Genomic DNA, 20381 nt, shown 5'->3' on the forward strand with positions numbered 1-20381 from the left:
ACAGTTTTTTTTTTTTCTAAATTGTTTTTTGGAAGTGAAGACTTTAAATCCAACTGCAAAGAAAAAAACTTAATGATTTCATAGAATCTCACAATAAATTTGCAAAGAAGGTATACAGCATCGTGGTGTTGAGAAAAATATGCTCAGAAGGATTAAATTATTTGTCATGTTCATACTAGACATGGATCCAGGTTTATCAGAAATCAAATACATATTATTTACATTAAGCTCCCTACAAGCACTCAGAACTAATACGCCTTACCAATTATGCATCTCATTGTCTCTTTCACTTGATAGATAGATGAAATAGGTGATAGATAGATAGGTATAAATATAGATCTATAAATAGTTTACATAAAAGTTCTTTGTAACTTTGAAGTGTTTAAAAATTAGTTGTTATTATCTGTATCATAGTTATTTTTGCAATTGTACTACAAGCCCTTGTGACAATGTAGTGACTTCCTTTCTGACTTCTGCCCTACTTCACTATTCCCATTATTTTACTGGTTCCTCTCCCACTTTGTTGCAAAATGACAAATATCCAGTACGGATTACAGCCCAGCTCCCATATCTTTAGGCCCACTATTTCATTTTCTCCATGTCTGCCTTTTCTGGACATCAGTGATCAGCCCATGCCCTAGTCAAATTTTTCCACTCCCTGGGAGACATCAAAATTTAATTTTGCCCCATTTCATTTCTTGGATAACAGCTAAGACGGAATTCAGTTTCATGATTCTGTATTAAGAAAATTCAATTAAAAACAAACAAAAAATAGCAATCATCCCTTTTTATTTTTATAAATTTATTTATTTATTTTTGGCTGCATTGGGTCTTTGTTGCTGTGTGCAGTCTTTCTCTAGTTGCAGTGAGTGGGGGCTACTCTTCATCATGGTGTGCAGGTTTCTCATTGTGGTGGCCTCTCTTGTGTCTTTGGATTTTTTTGGGTTTTTTTAATTTAATGTATTTTTTATACAGCACGTTTGTATTAGTTATCTATTTTATACATATTAGTGTATATATGTCAACAATCTCCCAATGTGGTGGCCTCTCTTGTTGTGGAGCATGGGCTCTAGGTGCACGGGCTTCAGTAGTTTTGGCTCGCAGGCTCTAGAGTGCAGGCTCAGTAGTTGTGGTGCATGGTCTTTGTTGTCCCATGGCATGTGGGATTTTCCTGGACCACGGCTTGAACCTGTGTCCCCTAAATGGGTGGGCAGATTCTTAACCACTGAGCAACCAGGGAAGTACCAGCAACCATCCTTTATGTAGAGTAGAATAGATCCACATTACCCAAACAAAAACTTTTGTTTTTCTTCCTAACCAGTCCTCATTAATAGCATGTGTGATTTGGGTCAAGCCTTAGAGGACTTTGGAATCTTATGAGTGATTTCCAGGGTGCAGCTACTGTGGAGACCAAAATACCTGGAATATTAAAAAAATGATATATTTTAGATATAAAGCTATTTCTCAATACATCACCACCTTTTCTTGTTCCCCCTACTATCCTCAGCCTCAAATAATTTTGAGAATTTGGGCAACTTTTTCTTTTAAGAGTTTTTATAATGTTGATATTTATAACTATTGCAGATTATTTTTTGGTCAGTGTCTTGTTATGACTCAATATAACTCTTTCATAGGTATTGTATTCAACATAAAATACTTAGCAAAATGTTGTATGTAGCAATATAATGCTACATTTTAGTTCAATAGAATAAATATCATTAATTATTTATATTTATTTAAGATCATGATTGTAGACAAAGTATTACATATGAACTAATTTTATCTTTCTCTTTTTTACTTTTAAAGTATTAACATCATAATGTAAGTAATTTTGTGCCTGCAGGAGACATAAACCTGTAATCATATTAAAAATCACTGCCCTGTCAGATGATAGGAATCAATTCAAGGAGCTTCATCTAAATAATATTGTAAGTATTCTGCAAAATAAATTTAAAGTCACACCCAGTGACAAAAGATTTTACTAAGGTGGATTGAAATAAAATTACTTCAGAGTACAGGTATTTTGCCTCCTTAGGTAAGTTTATTCCTAGATATTTTATTCTTTTGGATGCGATGGTAATTAGGATTGTTTCCTTAATTTCTCTTTCTGATAATTCGTTGTTAGTGTGTAGGAATGCAAGAGGTTTCTGTGTATCAATTTTGTTACCTTCAACTTTACCAAATTCATTAATGAGCTCTAGTAATTTTCTGGTAGCATGTTTAGGATTGTCTATGTATAGTACCATATTATCTGCAAACAGTGACAGTTTTACTTCTTCTTTTACAGTTGGAATTCCTTTTCTTTTTCTTCTCTGATTACTGTAGCTAAGACTTCCAAAGCTATATTGAATAAAAGTGGCAAGAGTGGGCATCCTTATCTTTTTTCTTATCTTAGAGGAAATTCTTTCAGCTATTCACTGTTGAGTATATTAGTTGTGGGTTTTTCATATATGGCCTTTATTATGTTGAGGTAGGTTCCCTCTATGCCCACTTTCTGGAGTGTTTTTGTCATAAATTGGTGTTGAATTTGGTCAGAAGTATTTTCTGCAACTATTGAGATGATGATAGGGTTTTTATTCTTCAGTTGTTTCATGTGGTGTTTCACATTGATTGATTTTCATCTATTAAAGAATATTTGCATGCCTGGGATAAATCCCACTTGATCATGGTATATGATCCTTTTAATGTGTTATTAGATTCAATTTGTAGTATTTTGTTGAAGACTTTTGCATCTATGTTTACCAGTGATGTCGGCCTATACTTTTGTTTTTGGGGTATCTTTGTCTGTTTTTTGTTTTTTAATAAATGTATTTATTTATTTATTTTTGGGTGTGTTGAGTCTTCATTTCTGTGTGAGGGTTTTCTCTAGTTGTGGCGAGGGGGGCCACTCTTCATTGTGGTGCACAGGCCTCTCACTGTCATGGCCTCTCTTGTTGCAGAGCACAGGCTCCAGATGTGCAGGCGCAGTAGTTGTGACTCACGTGCCTAGCTGCTCCATGGCATGTGGGATCTTCCCAGACCAGCACTCAAACCCATGTGCCCTGCATTAGCAGGCAGATTCTCAACCACTGAGCGACCAGGGAAGCCCTCTTTGTCTGGTTTTAATATCAGGGTGATATCAGGGTAGACTGAGTTTGGGAGTTGTTCCTTCCTCTGCAGTTTTTTGAAAGAGTTTTAGAAGGGTAAGTGTTATTTCTTCTGCATATGTTTGAGAGAATTTACCTGTGAAGCCATCTGGTCCTGAATTTGTGTTTGATGGAAGTTCTTTAATCAGTTTCAATTTTAGTACTTGTGATTGGTTTGTCCATATTTTCTATTTTTTCCTGGTTCAGTCTTCAAAGGTTGTACCTTCCTAACAATTTTTCCATTTCTTCTAGGTTGTCCATTTTATTGGAGTATAGTTGCTTGTAGTATAAAATGCTGATGAAAGAAATCAAAGATGATACAAATAGATAGAGTGATATACCATGTTCTTAGATTGGAAGAATCAATATTGTCAAGATGACCATACTAGCCAAAACAATCTACAGATTCAGTGCAATCTCTCTCAAATTACCACCGGCATTTTTCACAGAATTAGAACAAAAAAATTTAAATATGTATGAAAACACAAATATCTCTGAATTGCCAAAGCAATCTTGAGAAAGAAAAATGGAGTTGGAGGAATCAGACTCCTTGACTTCAGACTATACTATACTACAAAGCTACAGTAATCAAAACACTATGGTATTGGCACCAAAGCAGAAATGTAGATCAATGGAAGAGGATACAAAGGCCAGAGATAAACACATGCACCTATGGTCAACTAATCTAAGGCAAAGGGGGCAAAAGTATACAATGGAGAAAAGACAGTCTCTTCAATAAGTGGTACTGGGATAACTAGACAGATACATGTAAAAGAAATGAAATTAGAACAGTCTCTACACCATACACAAAAATAAACTAAAAATGAATTAAAGACATAAATGTAAGGCTGGATACTGTAAAACTCTTAGAGGAAAACATTGGCAGAACACTCTCTTACATAGATTGCAGCAAGATCTTTTCTGATCCAGCTACTACAGTAATGAAAATAAAAACAAAAATAAATGGATGGGGCCTAGTTAAACTTAAAATCATAGCACAACAAAGGAAACCATAAACAAAACAAAAAGATAACCCACAGAATGGGAGAAAATATTTACAGACAAAGTGACTAATAAGGGATTAATCTCCAAAATATGCAAAGAGCTCATGTAGCTCAATATCAAAACAAACAAACAAAAAAACAAACAACCTAATCAAAAAATGAGTGGAAGATCTAAATAGACATTTCTCCAAAGAAAACATACAGATGGACAAGAGGCAAATGAAAAGATGCTCAATATTGTTAATTATTAGAGATATGCAAATTAAAACTACAATGAGATATCACCTCACACCAGTAAGAAAGTCCATCATCAAAAAATCTACAAATAGGGGCTTCCCTGGTGGCGCAGTGGTTGAGAGTCTGCCTGCTGATGCAGAGGACGTGGGTTTGTGCCCTGGTCTGGGAAGATTCCACATGCTGTGGAGTGGCTGGGCCCGTGAGCCATGGCTGCTGAGCCTGCATGTCCGGAGCCTGTGCTCCACAACGGGAGAGGCCACAACAGTGAGAGGCCCATGTACCGCAAAAAGAAAAAAAACAAAATCTACAAATAATAAATGCTGGAGAGGGTGTGGAGAAAAGGGAACCCTCCCAAACCTGTTTGTGGGAATGTAAATTGGTACAGCCCTTATAGAGAAGAGTATGGAGATTCCTTAAAAAAACAAATATTAAGCAACCATATGATCCAACAATCCCACTTCTGGGCATATATCTGGAGAAAACCATAATTCAGAATGTTACATGCACCCCAGTGTTCATTGCAGCAATATCTACAAGAGCCAAGACAAGAAAGCAACCAACTGCCCATCAACAGAGGAGTGGATAATGAAGATATTGTAATATATAAAATGGAATATTAGTCATAAAAAATAATGAAATAATGTCATTTGCAGCAACATGGATGGACCTACAGATTGTCATACTAAGTGAAGTAAGTCAGAGAAAGACAAATATCATGTGAAATTACTTATATGTGGAATCTAAATTAAAAAAAAAGTACAAATGAACTTATTTCCAAAGAGAAATAGAGTCACAGATATAGAAACAAACTTATGGCTACTGTGGGAAATGGCAGGAGGAATAAATTGAGATATTGGGATTGACATATACACCCTACTACACATAAAATAGATAAGCAGTAAGGATTTACTGTATAGCACAGGAAACTCTACTCAATACTCTTTAATGACATATATGGAAAAAGAATCTAAAAATGAGTGGATATGTGTATGTGTGTAACTGATTCACTTTGCTGTACACCTGAACCTAACACAACATTTCAAGTCAACTATTCTCCAATAAAAAATAAAAATAAAATAACATAATTCCAAAACAAGAAAATGATCATTGTGAATGAGTAATGCCTGTTTGTGTGATTTTCTACATGAATTCAAACATAAAACAATCATGCTTTCTTTTTCTTTGTTAGAACACAAAGGGTGCATAATAAGATGATCATATCTGTGCCCATTGAAGGAAACATTATCTTCAGGATAAGCAGCCTTCCTTAAAGCACAGCTTTTTACTGCTAAACGTTATACACCTCCAGTCATAGGGAAAATTAAGCTAAACCACACATAAACACAGAATAAAAATTTAAAACAAAATACAATTGATTAAATTGAAACACACACACATAATTCCACTGATTCTCTTTTGTGTGAAAAGTTCTAGAGGCAAAGTTTGATCAATTACAATTATCTTTAACTTCATTGTATAAAATCTTTTGAAAACATAATAGCAATATCCACAAAGGAATTTTTTGCAACTCCTTTTTATTGACTCAGTTTTTTTCAGGGTTTTTTATTGAATTGAGTGTGATTTAGCTGAAAATGGGCTAAACATGATTTTACAAATTTGTATATTATCCCCAGCTTGCTGTCCCAAAATAACCTAGCTCTACATCTAATTTAGGAAGCATAAAATTGAATTCTGAAAGGGTAGTCAATGATCTTGTGCCTCTGTGAATGTCCAATTTATAGACTGTTCACTGAGTAAATGAGATATAGATTTTTTCTCTAATATTTGCAATCTTGAAACAAATTCTCTGGGCAATTTTATATCAGTTAGTACTGATGCTAGTAAAATAGCAAATCTAGAAAATGTAACACTGATTTCCATTCATATTCACAGATTTATTTTTTGAGAAAATTAATATTTATTTCTTATAACTTTAATGGCTAAGATGCTATGTTTAAAATAAAGAGTAGTAAATTTTTCTTTCCACAAATATAAGAAAAAATGGGTCATTATCTCCAATGACAGAAAAAATATTGATGCTTATAGACTATGTTTTTTACAATATTAACCAAAGTTACCATGCATCTCTTTTGACCCTCTGGAGCAATTAATTCTTTCCTGAGATTATTGAGGAAATCAATAAATTAAATATTTTATACAGAATTCTTAATATTGAACTTTAGAGCAAAATAAGTCATTGTGACTAAAATATCACATACATTTTTTTCATAAATCTTCAATTCTCTATGAAGTCCAATTAAAACACAAGAATTAAATATAATTTTAACCACTATTTCATCAGAGGAACAAATAAATATGTGTCTTATTAAGATAATCTGCATATTAATTGGCAGGTATCTTTTGATGATGTCTTAAGCCTTTAACCCCTTTATATTTACTGCTCAGTATGTTCTCTTTTAACTGTTACTAATTGTTCCTCTTTCTAATTGTGTGATTGAAGGTTTATACAAAATTTTAATTTCACACTTTGATTTATTATTCCTTTTCTCTTTTGTCTCCTGTTACTGTACTTTAAAATATTCCATGGCTTCCCTGGTGGTGCAGTGGTTGGGAGTCCGCCTGCAGATGCAGGGGACATGGGTTCGTGCCCCGGTCCAGGAGGATACTGCGTGCCATGGAGCGGCTGGGCCCGTGAGCCGTGGCCCCTGGGCCTGCACGTCCGGAGCCTGTGCTCCACAGCGGGAGAGGCCACAATGGTGAGAGGTCCGCAAACCACACACACACACACAAAATTCCATTATCTTTCTGTACACTCTTCTTTCTCCTCTTTCTCTTCCTCTGTGTCTATCTCTATCTTTTGTCCTGTTTTGAATCCTTGTCTGTCAGTGTATCCCCAAAGCACTACACTCACCCTCCTGTATTTCTGTCTTGAGAAGCACCATGGTTTGTCAATTGTTGAGAATGTGTCTCCTAACCAGACTTCCTCTGTTCTCATTCCAGTGCTACCACTTATGAGTTCTATGGTCTGGATATTTCCAACACGCTCTCTGTGCCTCAAATTTCATATCTGAAAAATAACTCAGTAACAGTGCCTATTTTAGAGTGTCATTGAAAATTATGCATTATCATATATAAAACACCTAGAAAAATGCCTCACAAAGGCCACAAGGGATCTTACTATGCCCACCAGCAGGCTAGCACCTGCTGGGGACCCACAGGTCCTGCTGCCAGATGCTACAGGAACTGGCCCCACCAACCAGCAGGTCAACAGCCTCTGTAACAAGGAGGGCCAGGCAACCAGACAGGCCATGGGGCTAGCCATGCCTATCAGTTAATCCACAGTACTCAGAACCACCCCCTCATAGGTACCCATACATGGGGAACCCTTAGAGCATACAGCTCTGGTAACCAGAAGGAAGTGTGCCGCCAGACAGATAGGAAGTCTTCTACATAAGGTTACTTTTCCAAGATCAGGAAAGGTAACCAACATAAATAATACATAGAATTAAACCCAATGATTTAGGTACAAGAGTCAACAAATGAATATGTTCCAAATGAAGGAACAAGATAAAACCACAGGAGAAGAAATAAACAAAGTGCAGATAAGCAATCTACTTGATGAAGAGTTCAAGGTAATGATCATAAAAATGTGCAACAAACTCGAGAGAAGAATAGATGAACACAGTGAGAAGATTAAGAAAGGGTTAGAACACATAAGGAAGAAAAAAAACAGAGCTGAAGGATACAGTAATTTAAATAAAACTTACACTAGAAGGAATCAACAGTAGATTAGATAATACAAAGGAATGAATCAGCAAACTGGAAGACATAGTAATGGAAATTACCCAAGCTGAACAGAAAAAAATAAAAAATAATTTAAAAAATGAAGACAGTTTAATAGACCTCTAGGGCAACCTCAAGCATACTAATATTCCTATTATAGGGGTTCCAGATGAAGGGAGAGAGAAAGGGGCAGAAACTTATTTGAATAAATAATAGCTGAAAACTTCCTTAACCTGGGAAAGGAAAGAGACATCCAGGCCCAGGAATCACAGAGTCCCAAATAAGATGAATCCTAAGAGAACCGTACTAATACACACTGTAGTTAAAAATGGCAAAAATTAAATTTAAAGAGAGAATCTTAAAAGAAACAAGGGAAATGCAGCTGGTTATATATAAAGGAATTCCTATGAGACTCTCAGCTGACTTTACAGGAGCCTGAAGGGAGTGTCATAACATATTCATAGTGATTAAAGAATAAAATCTACAAGCAAAAATACTCTATAATTTTGTTATAGGGTAAGGCTATAATTCAATTTTGAAGGAGAGATCAAGAGGCTTACAAAAAAGCCAAGAGAGTTCAGCACCGCTAAACCAGCTGTACAAGAAATGTTAAAGGGACTTCTCTAAACAAAAAATATATCACAAGTAGAAATATGAACATTATAAAAGAAAGTCTCACTGGTAAAGGCAAACATATGGTAAAAGTAGTAGACCATTCACTATTAGGAGGTTTAAAAGACAAAGTAGTAAACTTATCTATATCCGCAATAAGTAGTTAAGGGATACACAAAAGAAAAAAGATGCAAAATATAATGTCAAAAATATTAAGTGTAGTGGGGGGAGAGTAGAAATTCAGGGTTGTTAGAATATGATCAATCTTAAGAGATAAACAATGTAGAATAATCATTTATAATAAATACACACACACAAAGAAAAAGGAATCCAAGAATAACACTAAAGATAGTTTGAAATCACAAAGGAAGAGAGCAAAAGAAAAAGGAGGGAACAAAAAGAACTACAGAAAAAATGAGAAAACAGTTAACAAAATGGCGATATGCACATAACTAGCAACAATTACCTTAAATGTAAATGAACTGAACTCTCCAAGAAAATACATATGGTTGAAGAATGAATGAAAAATAAGAGCCATATATGTTGCTTACAAAAGACTTGTTTAAGAGCTAGACACACACAAACTGAAAGTGAGAGGATGGAAAAATATATTCTAAGTAAATGGAAATGAAAAAATGCTGGGGTGGAAATACTTATATCAGACAAAATAGACTTTTAAGCAAAGACTATAACAAAAGACAAAAGGCATTATATAATGATAAAGGGGTCAATCCAAGAAGAGGATATAACATTCATAAAACTACATGAACCTAACATAGGAGCACCTAAATATATAAAGCAAATATTTTGAGACATAAAAGGAGATATTGAGAGTAATATAATAATATTAGGGAACTTTAATACCTCACTTACCTCAAAGGAAATATTATTCAGACAGAAAATCAATAAAAAACCATTAGCCTTAAATGGCACATTGGAACAAGTGCAGTATGTGTGTATATATATATATATATATATATATATATATATATATATATATATATATATATATATATAACTTTCTCTCCAAAATCAGAAGAATACACATTCTTTTCAAGTGCACATGGAACATTCTCCAGGATAAGTCACATACTAGGTCACAAAACAAGTCTCAGTAAATGTGAGAAGATTGATATCACATCAAACATCTTTTCCGACCACAATGGTATGAGACTAGAAATCAACTACAAGGAAAAAACTGCAAAAATCACAAACACAGGGAAGCTAAATAATATGCTACCAAACAACAAATGAGTTACTGAAGAAGTCAATGAGGAAATTGAGGAAATAAAAAAAAAAATACCTGGAGACAAGTGAAAATGGAAACACAACTGGGAAACAGTGAAAAGCATTTCTAAGAGGAAGATTATATCAATATAAGCCTACCTCAGGAAATAAGAAAAATCACAAATAAATGACCTAACCTAACACCTGTGGTAAATAGAAAAAGAAGAAGAAAAACCCCAAAGTTAGTAGAAGAAAAAATAACAACAAACTGAGCAGAAATAAATGAAATAGAAACTAAAAAATATGGAAAAGATCAATGAAACTAAAATCTGGTGATCTGAAAGATAAATAAAATTGATGAACCTTTAGACAGACTAATCAAGAGAAAATAGAGGGCCCAAATGAATAAAATCAGAAATGAAAGAGAAGTTACAACTGACACCAGAGAAGTACAAAATATTAAATGAGATTATTATGAACAATTACATGCTAATAAAATGGACAAACCAGAAAAAAATGGATAAATTCCTAATGCAAAATTTACTAAGACTAATCAGGAAGAAATAGAAAACATGAGCCAACCAATTCACAGTAATGAAATTGAATCAATAATTTAAAAACAACCCTCAACAAACACAACTCCAGGAACAAACAGCTTCACAGGTGAATTTTACTAAACATTTGAAGGTTAACACCTATCTTTCTTAAATAATTATAGAAAATTCAAGAGGAAGAAATACTTCCAAACTCATCTACAAGGCCAGCATCATCCTGATACTAAAACCAGACAAAGACACCACAAAAAAGAAAATTACAGGCCAATATCACTGATGAAGATAGATGCAAAAATTCTCAACAAAATATTAGCAAACCAAATGCATTAATACATTAAAAGGATCTTACACCATGATCAAGTGGGATTTATCTTAGGGATGCAAATGTGGTTCAATATCCAGAAATTAGTCAATCAATGTGATACACCATATAAACAAACCTAAGAATAAAAATCATATGAGTATCTCAATAGAGGAAGGAAAATATTTTGAAAACATTCAACATCAATTTATGATAAAAAATAAACTTTCAACAAAGTGGGTATAGAGGGAACATTCCTCAACATAATAAAGGCCATATATGACAAACCCACAGCTAACATCATACTTAACAGTGAAAAGTTGAAAGCAATTCCTCTAAGATCAGGAACAAGACAAGAACGCTCACAAATTTTATTCAATATAATATTGGTAGTCCCAGTCACAATGATCAGAAAAGAAAAAGAAATAAGAGGAATTTCAATTGGAGAGGTAGAAGTAAAACTGTCACTGTTTGCAAATGATATAATACCATGTATAGAAAATTATAAAAATGCCACCAAAAAACTATTATAACTAATAAAGAAATTCAATAAATTTGTAGGATACAAAATCAATACACAGGAATTTGTTGCATTTCCATACACTAACAATTAACTCTCAGAAAGAGAAATTAAGAAAGCAATATGAAAAGTGTACACTCATGTACACTTAGTGAGAAAGTAAATTGCTATACCCACTATGGAAAACAGTATGGAAAAGGTGGTGTATATATATATATGTGTATATATATATACACACACACACACACACACACACATACATATATATATACACACACAAAATGGGATATTATTCAGCCCTAAAATAATGAAATATTTCCATTAGCAGCAATGCATGGACCTAGAGGTTTATGCTATAAGTCAGACAGAAAAAGACTTTATCCTATGTTTTCACTTATATTTGGAATATTTTTTTAAAAATGAACAAACATAACAAAACAGAAACAGGCTCATAGATACAGAGAACAAACAAGTGGTTGCCAGAGGGGAAATGGGTGGGGGATGAGTGAAATAGATGCAGGAAATTATGAGGTACAGACTTCCAGTTACAAAATATATGAGTCATGGGAATAAAATGTACAACATGGGGAATATAGTCAATAATATTGTAAGAACTTCTATGGTGATGGAATCTGTCTGGATTTATCATGGTGATCATTTTGTAATGTATAGAAGTATCATATCACTATGTTTTGCATCTGAAACTAACATAGTGTTGTAGGTCAATTATACCTCAATTAAAAAAAAAGTCTGCACATATTAAGTGCTATATAGTTTTTCAATTATATTATTGTATTATTATTATATTATATATATGCTATTATATCTATTATATTAGATATTACTATTATTTCTACTTTCTTCAGTTCAGGTTATTTCAATCTTCTTTTTTGAATTCAAATCACAGGGGAATATTTGCTATTGCTGTTGTTTCTCGGAACATATTACTCTTTGATTTGAAAAATACATGATGCTAGAGTGTCCTCCATTCATAAGGAAAGGGAGTTCCATCCATTTTAGAATGACTGGTTCTGGGATATGAATAGGTTTCTTGAAGCTAAACATTTCCCTACCACTATTGTGATAAACTAAATATTATCAGGTAGAATATAGCATGTAGCCCAAATATTGTCCACTTTAAACAAATCAGTACTATAAGATAATTAAAATACCTAAACTTCATGGATTCCGTTTTCTCCATGTACTATGATCCACTATCTTCAAACTATTTGTGGTGTTTTATTGTCATCTTTATGTTCTATACGTGCCCCCACGCATTTCTTTTGTGATTGTCTATGTGAGGAATTTTTAACTGGGGATTATTTTGTTCCGTCAGGGACATCTGGCAATGTTTGTAGACATTTTGGTTGTTGAATTTGGGAAGTGAGAAGGGTGCTACATGCATCTAACAGATGCTGGCCAGAAATTCTGCTCACCATTTTACAATGCACAGGATAGTCTTCCACAGCAAAGGATTTTCCATTTTAAAATATCAATAGTGCTTCGGGTGACAAACCATCATGTACATTATTCTTTACCCTCCTATCTGCTGCCTTCAAATCCACTCCTACAGAGGCCTTCTGTGAGCATGCTATCCTGACCATGCTGCTCTTCTCCACTGCTTCCCAGACTGTACAACCTTCAAGGTAAAACAAATGACATTAGATTCCCGCAGTTCTCTTCTTTACCAGAGTTCCACCACATTTAATTTTGAAATGAGGTGATTACCTCTCTATCTGAAAGGCCTTAGACATTGCCCTTAAGAACAAACACCATGATCACCTTTAACCTTCATGAAAACTTCCAACTTCTACAACCCTGAAAACTGCATTCCCTTCTTGAGTATATAGAAATCAACACATATTGGTCATGTACAAATCAACTCATGTACAATGATGCAAGGGGACTGCCAAATCATTAATACTTCTGACTCAACAAAGTTTTGACAAAGTTGAGACACAGTGTCCAGTATACATCACTAAATTACTTTTCAGCAGTTCACATGCCTTTTGTTTTAGGTAAAATTGTGATGCAGATGTCAAGCAAAATCTTATTCAAATTCTTGCACTATACCTATCAATTTAATAATGTTGAGAAAAACTTACTTGACATCACCAATATCCACTCAGTGTCCTCATTCACAACATATGATAATAATAGTTAACTTTAACTATTTGGGATGTTACATTGATTAAACCTCTTGTGATGATTAAATTAAATAACACACTAAAGCAGTTAGCACTGTATTTACACATAAAAATTTTGAATACTAATTATTTTCATATTAAAATTATTTCTAGTTAAGACAATAGACTCTGCTATTGGTGTTTTCTCTGTTACTCATTGCTGCTTAAAGCATATAAATATGTTACCTCCCTCCCTCAAGTCACTGTTCATTTATATATTTCAGTATCCTAATGAACTGCTCAAGTCTACTTGTGGCCACCATCATCTCCAGCTTATTGAATACTGCTCTGATTATTATTAAAATTAGCTTTTGGTTCACATTTCTATCCAACTCAATGCCTTCTCCTCATTATCCCTTAGCATTCATACAGGTGATCCATCTAAAACCCTGACATTTCACTTTCCTGGCTTCTTCATTACCAATGACCTTTTTCTTTACTTCCTGATAACCATCTATTTCTATGACCATAATGAAACTTATTTTCACCAAAACTTTGCCATCTCTGGAATCTCTAACATTTTCCTTTCTTACCAAAACTAAATGCTCTGAAACTGCACCTGTTTAAGAACCTGTGTGCAAAAATTATTTAACTGTATCATGTGTATCCATTGATTCTACAAGTTTCTAACCACTTTCAGCCTCTTCCTACTTTCTATTATTTCTCGACAGTCTAATAACCCATTATTCATTATTGCAATTACTTCGTTAAAATATATAAATAACTCTCTTCTAACATATTCACCTGACTACACTATACCCCTGGTTTAACTTAACTGTTTGGTGCCTGGACACATACAATTGAACATTGTTGAAAAATGCACTCAATGTCACAACTGGCTGTACCTGAAATAGATTCAAACTTCAAATATCCCTTCAGTCCTGCTCAGGAAACATAACGCTTTTCTCTATAATGCTTACTTTCCCACTTGACAAAATGACAGCTTCAACCTTTTCCTCTCTTTTCAAAATTGCCATTTCTTCCTTTTATAAAGTTTAGTAGATTAACTGTTGCTCATGCCTTTTTAATAAAATAGAAACTATCATGTATGTTCTCTCTTAAATTGTGATTGCCAAATCTCCAAACATACCTGCAACTGCATATGTCTTATCCTCTACCCTCCTGTAACATCCTGTGAAATCCCTGTCTTCTTACTAAAGAGCATCTCCTCAGGTAAAACCTGGACCTCAAAGATTTTACTCCTTCAGTTACCACCTCTCTTTGATACTCTACCTATGTAATTTATTAATCCTGTGCCATCTTTAATCCTTAAAAATAACCCTACTGAACTCTCATTCTCTTCCAGCTTTTTTTTTTTTTTTTTGCGGTACGCGGACCTCTCACTTTGTGGCCTCTCCCACTGCGAAGCACAGGCTCCGGAAGCGCAGGCCCAGCGGCCATGGCTCACGGGCCTAGCTGCTCTGTGGCATGTGGGATCTTCCCGGACCAGGACACAAACCCATGTCCCCTGCATCAGCAGGCAGACTCTCAACCACTGTGACACAAGGGAAGCTCCTCTCTTCCAGCTTTTAAATAATTTCTCTGATAATACTTATAGTCACAGATTTGAAAAGATGTCTGTGAGCATATCCAGTTCCTCATTTCTAATCTACTGAGTGGTAATAGTGTACTTTCTACTCCACACTGCTACAGCAATTCTTATTTATTTGGGCACCAATCATTCTCATATTGTCAAGCTCAATGCAACTTTCATGCACTTACCTTCTTTAACCTCTGATATAACTGTTGAAGTGGTGCCATTCATTTTTCTGAAGATACCCTCTATTCTTGACTTCAGTTACACCACACTTTGGCTTTTCCACCTACATTTCAAAGCTCTTCTTCTCAAAGTCCTTCACTTATTCTTCCTCTCTATCACAACTTATCCTTGTTCTCTCTCTTCCCCTTCTATTTCTCAGGTATCATTTCCATGTCATTCAAATATTTTAAATTAAATGCAATATGCTGATGACTCACAACCCTCTCCTCTAAGTACCTAACTTTTTAATGATATCTTTATCAGAGACAATCCAAACCCAGTAAATTCCAAATAGAATGCTCTTCCTAAATATTTTTTTTCTGGAAACACTGAATGGAATCTCCATGCTGCCTCTTGCTTAGGAAATAACCTTCATTATTAACTGTGATCTCTCCCTTATCTTCCAATTCTACATCCATTATTTCTTAAAAGGGGATGGCTATTTCTTCATTTTCCTTCTCCTTTCTTACCACATGCGTTCTTTTATTATCTTCTGTTTACCCTGCATCTTCAGCTTACTGTATTAGCTCTGCTTAGTCAGTTTTCACAAAATAGAAGGAATTATTTTATTAAATAAACTAAACAATATTATTCTTGGGTATCTGACTCTTCAGAAATGTCCAGTAAATAACAAATAAAATGCAAACTATTTTACTGTATACAAAAAGTTCTACACAGTAAAACCTGACTATTTCATTTGCCTCTTCTTTCTCTTCTCCTACCTACTAAGATTTGGTCCATTAAACTCCACTTAATTTTCCTGTGTGGCATGCTCTTTTCTACCTCTAGTCCTTTATACATACTGTTCTATCTACTTGAAATAACTTTTCCCTCACATCTCACATCATTGGCTTATTTTGTATTCTAACCTTTGGTTTCAATTTCTTCTATACAGAAAACACTTTTCTGACCACCCCATCCAAATAATCCCTTCCTAGCTACATTTTCAAATCTCTGCACTGTTTCCTTCTCAACATCAGTGTATGGTATCATTTACACATTCATTCCTGTGCTTAGTTATTTACTTTTGTATATATTTCTTGCATTAGATTATAAATTCCATGACTTATTAATCAGGTATATTTTGGTTATCCAAATCTTAATAATGTGTCTGATATACTACATACAGTAAAAATAAAATGTTTAGGGAGGCATTTTCTCAGGGTTACTTGAGATGTTACCTCCTGAGCTTGAAGGCCTCAGTATGTCTGTTGAATAAAACATGTCTCAACTTTTAGGTTGTGTATATATATTTTTAGTCTACATTTATGACTACCAGTGAGGGAGCTGGAGCAGACTTTTCTCCTTTGCCTAACTCTACAAGGATCCAGAGGCTTGGTACCAGCAGAGGCCTCTTGTGCCCATCTACCTCCTTGCAGATTCCAAATGAATTATGGGTGAGTTCTGGTTCTCCAACCTCCCATTATTGATTGATGATTCTAAGTTTTATTCGGTGATGTTAAACCCAGCTCTGTAGGAGTAGGTTACCCTTGAAATTTGGTTTCAAGAAGAGGTACCTAGGTTATCCTTAGTGTAAGAGACACTGGGAAGATTTTGCTCAGTTTAGACACTGAGCAGGTTTTCATCAGTGAAAGGAACTGGGAAGATTTTACTCAGTTTAGACACTGAGTGGTTTATCCTCAGTTTAAAGACTGGGAAGACTTTGCTCAGTTAAGCACTGAGTAAGGTTGGACTGAGTAATTAGGGGGAAGACTGGCCTGTCATTTTTCCTTGAATTGGCTACCTTAATAGAGTTTGTTGAAATGAAACCGAAATCTTATGAGAGCTTCTGAGCTCTGAAGAAGGGACTCTCTCCTCACAGGCTGGCAATGATTTTCTCAGTTGACTGAAAAACTTGCAGGAGTGGTGGAGCAAGACCTCATGTCATGCAGCTGTCCCTATAGTGAAACCTACTCATTTTAATTAACAATCTGCTCAACTCAGGAAGCGAATAAGAACTGGCCATTCTAAGATCTGAGCACCCGTGACAGTCTTATACTTCACTGGGAGAACCAAAGACATGTAAAAGGGGTCTGAAACAATTATGGAGCAAGAAACCTAGAGAAGGTAAGCTCTCAAGCAGCACATTGGCTCACCACATGATCGATCATCACTAGCAATTTTTATCTTCACAAACCAACCTCAGAATGGGAAATAAAGCTTTCAAAACAAAAAAGAAAAATGACAGATTGCCAGCCTCCAACTAATACCCCAGCCAGGTTTATGAACATACAAAACTTACACTTATAAGCACTTACTTAAATGGGAATTAAAGAAAATTTCACCCTAAAAATAAGGGGGCTCTTTTATTGTGTAAGCAATTAAGTTAAATCAAGTTTAAAAACTGGCTTGATAAAAATATTTTTTCAGAATTCTGACCTTACACAAAGCCCTTCTAGGGGGAACATGCATTTCTCTTTCTATGTGTTTGAGATGTAAATGTTCTACCTGATCTTCTTAGGGCCTTCTTGTGTGTATGTGTGTGTGTGTGTGTGTGTGTGTGTGTGTGTGTGTGTGTGTTTTAAAAATACTTGACCTCTGCTATACTATTTTTGAGAGTAAACTCTCTGGATCTTACTTACATGACATCCTCCCCCATTGTCTTGTCGAAAGGCTGTTGTATCTTATTGGTTTGAATCACTATTAACAAATATCATTAATGGCCAAATGACGGATTCTTTAAATTGGAAAAACTTCTAAATTGGTAAAATTCTAGAGTGTTCTCTTTATAAACAGCTGTTTTATTTTTTGTTTTTATAAGTAAAAAACAAAAAATCAAATTAAAAATGGAAAAAATAAATATATCTCATGGCTAACCTAATAACTTCTTTAGTTTAAAAAACAAAAAGAAAAACCAATTTGAGAAGATTTATTTGTGGTCTTTGCTTCCCTTCAATGGGTCTTACAGATACTAACAAAAACATTAGAATAATTAATGTTAACAGAAAAAATAACTGTAAAGAAAGTCTAGATATTTTTTCCAACGAGGTAGAAATTTTAAAAAGGACTCATCTCAAATAAATAAAGAAATCTTTAGATGTTTATTTAAAATGGGATAAAAAAAGGAACATTTATGTGCTTAAAACACAAGGTTTTGATATCACACTATGTAAAGTTAAATGGGCCAAAAGGGACCCCCTACTGGTCCTCATTATTAAAAGCCAAATGAGTCCACTCTATTTATCCCAGTTTAATATATATATATATATATATATATATATATATATGTTTAAACTTAAAAAATTGACTTAAAAATTCACAACGTGAGAGTTGGGAGTTAAGTTTTATTTGGGACAAATGAGGACTATAGCCAGGGAGACAGCATCTCAGATAGCTCTGAGAAACTGCTCCAAAGCGGGTGGGAGAAAAATTCAGTATATATGTGATTTTGGTGAAGGAGTACATGCAATCAACCACATATTTTTTTGCAAAATATTTCTGCTAATCTCATGAAGTTTACTGCTAGTCAGGAGGAGCCTACATCAATATGAAGAATTTTAGTGCTTTTATAGATATGAGGAGATACAAGAGTTGGGCTCATAAAATCAGCTCCTGAAAATATACAACTATCTGAAGATCTGTTCTGCAAGTTTTCCCCAGAGCACAGAGTGCTTTATTTCTGCTCTTCACTCTGAACTTCTTTCAGGGCTTGTTGAAAGTCAGCGACTGCAGCAGCACAGATTTAATCCGTGTAGAAGTAGATGGCAGTGCCAATGGCAAGTGCCAATTTGTAGTTGACAGGGCCCCCACGTGGCCATAAATTCAACCATGATTTGGGAGGCATTTCATTCCATGGTGTTAGGAAGTCTCATTCCTTGTTCTGAAGAAGATTTTGCTAATAGGCCATTCAATGTGCTATCACTGGACTAGGTCTTATTAACAATAGTCAATGTTCTGTGGAGCACTTGTTTTTCTAGTCTGTTATGGTCCAGGAAAAAAAATTTCCTCCCGGCCACTTGGTCATCATTATTTTTGTTGGAGGCTCAGTCACACATTTGGTAATACAAGGAATCTTGTAAAACAGGCAAAATACAAATAATATAGCTAATAACATTAATGGAGTTATAAGTAAATATTTAAGCCAAGAGCTTCCCATGCCAAAGCAGTTTTTGAAGAGGTCGTCAAGCCTAGGGAGTGGGTCACTTAAGGCAGAAATCTGATAGTTCATATGGTTCATTAAACGTGTTACATTGAAGGATTTATCAGGTATGAAAACACAGCATTCAGTTTGAATTATGACACAAGTGACTCCCTGAGATGCTGTAAGTATGTCAAGGGTCATGTGGTTTTGGAGTAATGCTTTTCCCATCATAGAGACCTCAGAATTCAGTAGGCTAATAGCCTGGTGTTAACCACATAAACCCATCCCATAAATGTGGGATGTTTCCTTCTAATAAATGGGAGGTTACAGGGGTTTTTGTTTTGTTTTGTTTTGTTTTGTTTTGCAGTATGCGGGCCTCTCACTGTTGTGGCCTCTCCCGCCGCGGAGCACAGGCTCTAGACGCGCAGTCTCAGCGGCCATGGCTCACTGGACTAGCTGCTCCATGGCATGTGGGATCCTCCCAGACCGGGGCACGAACCCGTGTCCCCCGCATCAGCAGGCAGACGCCCAACCACTGCGCCACCAGGGAAGCCCAGGAGGTTACGGTTTTTGATTGAGACTTAGCTTGTTGTTCTGATTGAGCTTGAATGACAGTAAAAGAAAATTCTTATCTATGGCCAGGGTCAGAGCAGGTATTATTAATTGTCTAGGTGAGAGGATCCCATCTAGTAATATAAAGAGTAGCCTGAACAGGACTGAATTTTCTTTCTTCTAAAATAAATTTCCTAAGGGCTATCCAACCAGAGCCTTGGAGGTGATAAATCCACCAAAGTAACCCAGAAGTACTAGACACAGCTAACTGGCCACAAACTCAACAATTGGATTGATTTTTTAAATTAGCATAGGATAATGCTTGTGATAGGAAAATATTTGATTCATATGCAAAGGTCCAAGAAGTCAGGGAAACATTATAAATGATCATATGAGCCAGGTCCAGGATCTTAGGCTAGCTGTCTACTCCTGATGTTGTCTTTTTCTCTTCCTAGTGTGTGTAGTTTCTCCTCTGTTTG

The sequence above is a fragment of the Stenella coeruleoalba genome (assembly GCF_951394435.1).
Source record: "Stenella coeruleoalba genome assembly, chromosome: 18".
Taxonomy (NCBI): Eukaryota; Metazoa; Chordata; class Mammalia; order Artiodactyla; family Delphinidae; genus Stenella; species Stenella coeruleoalba.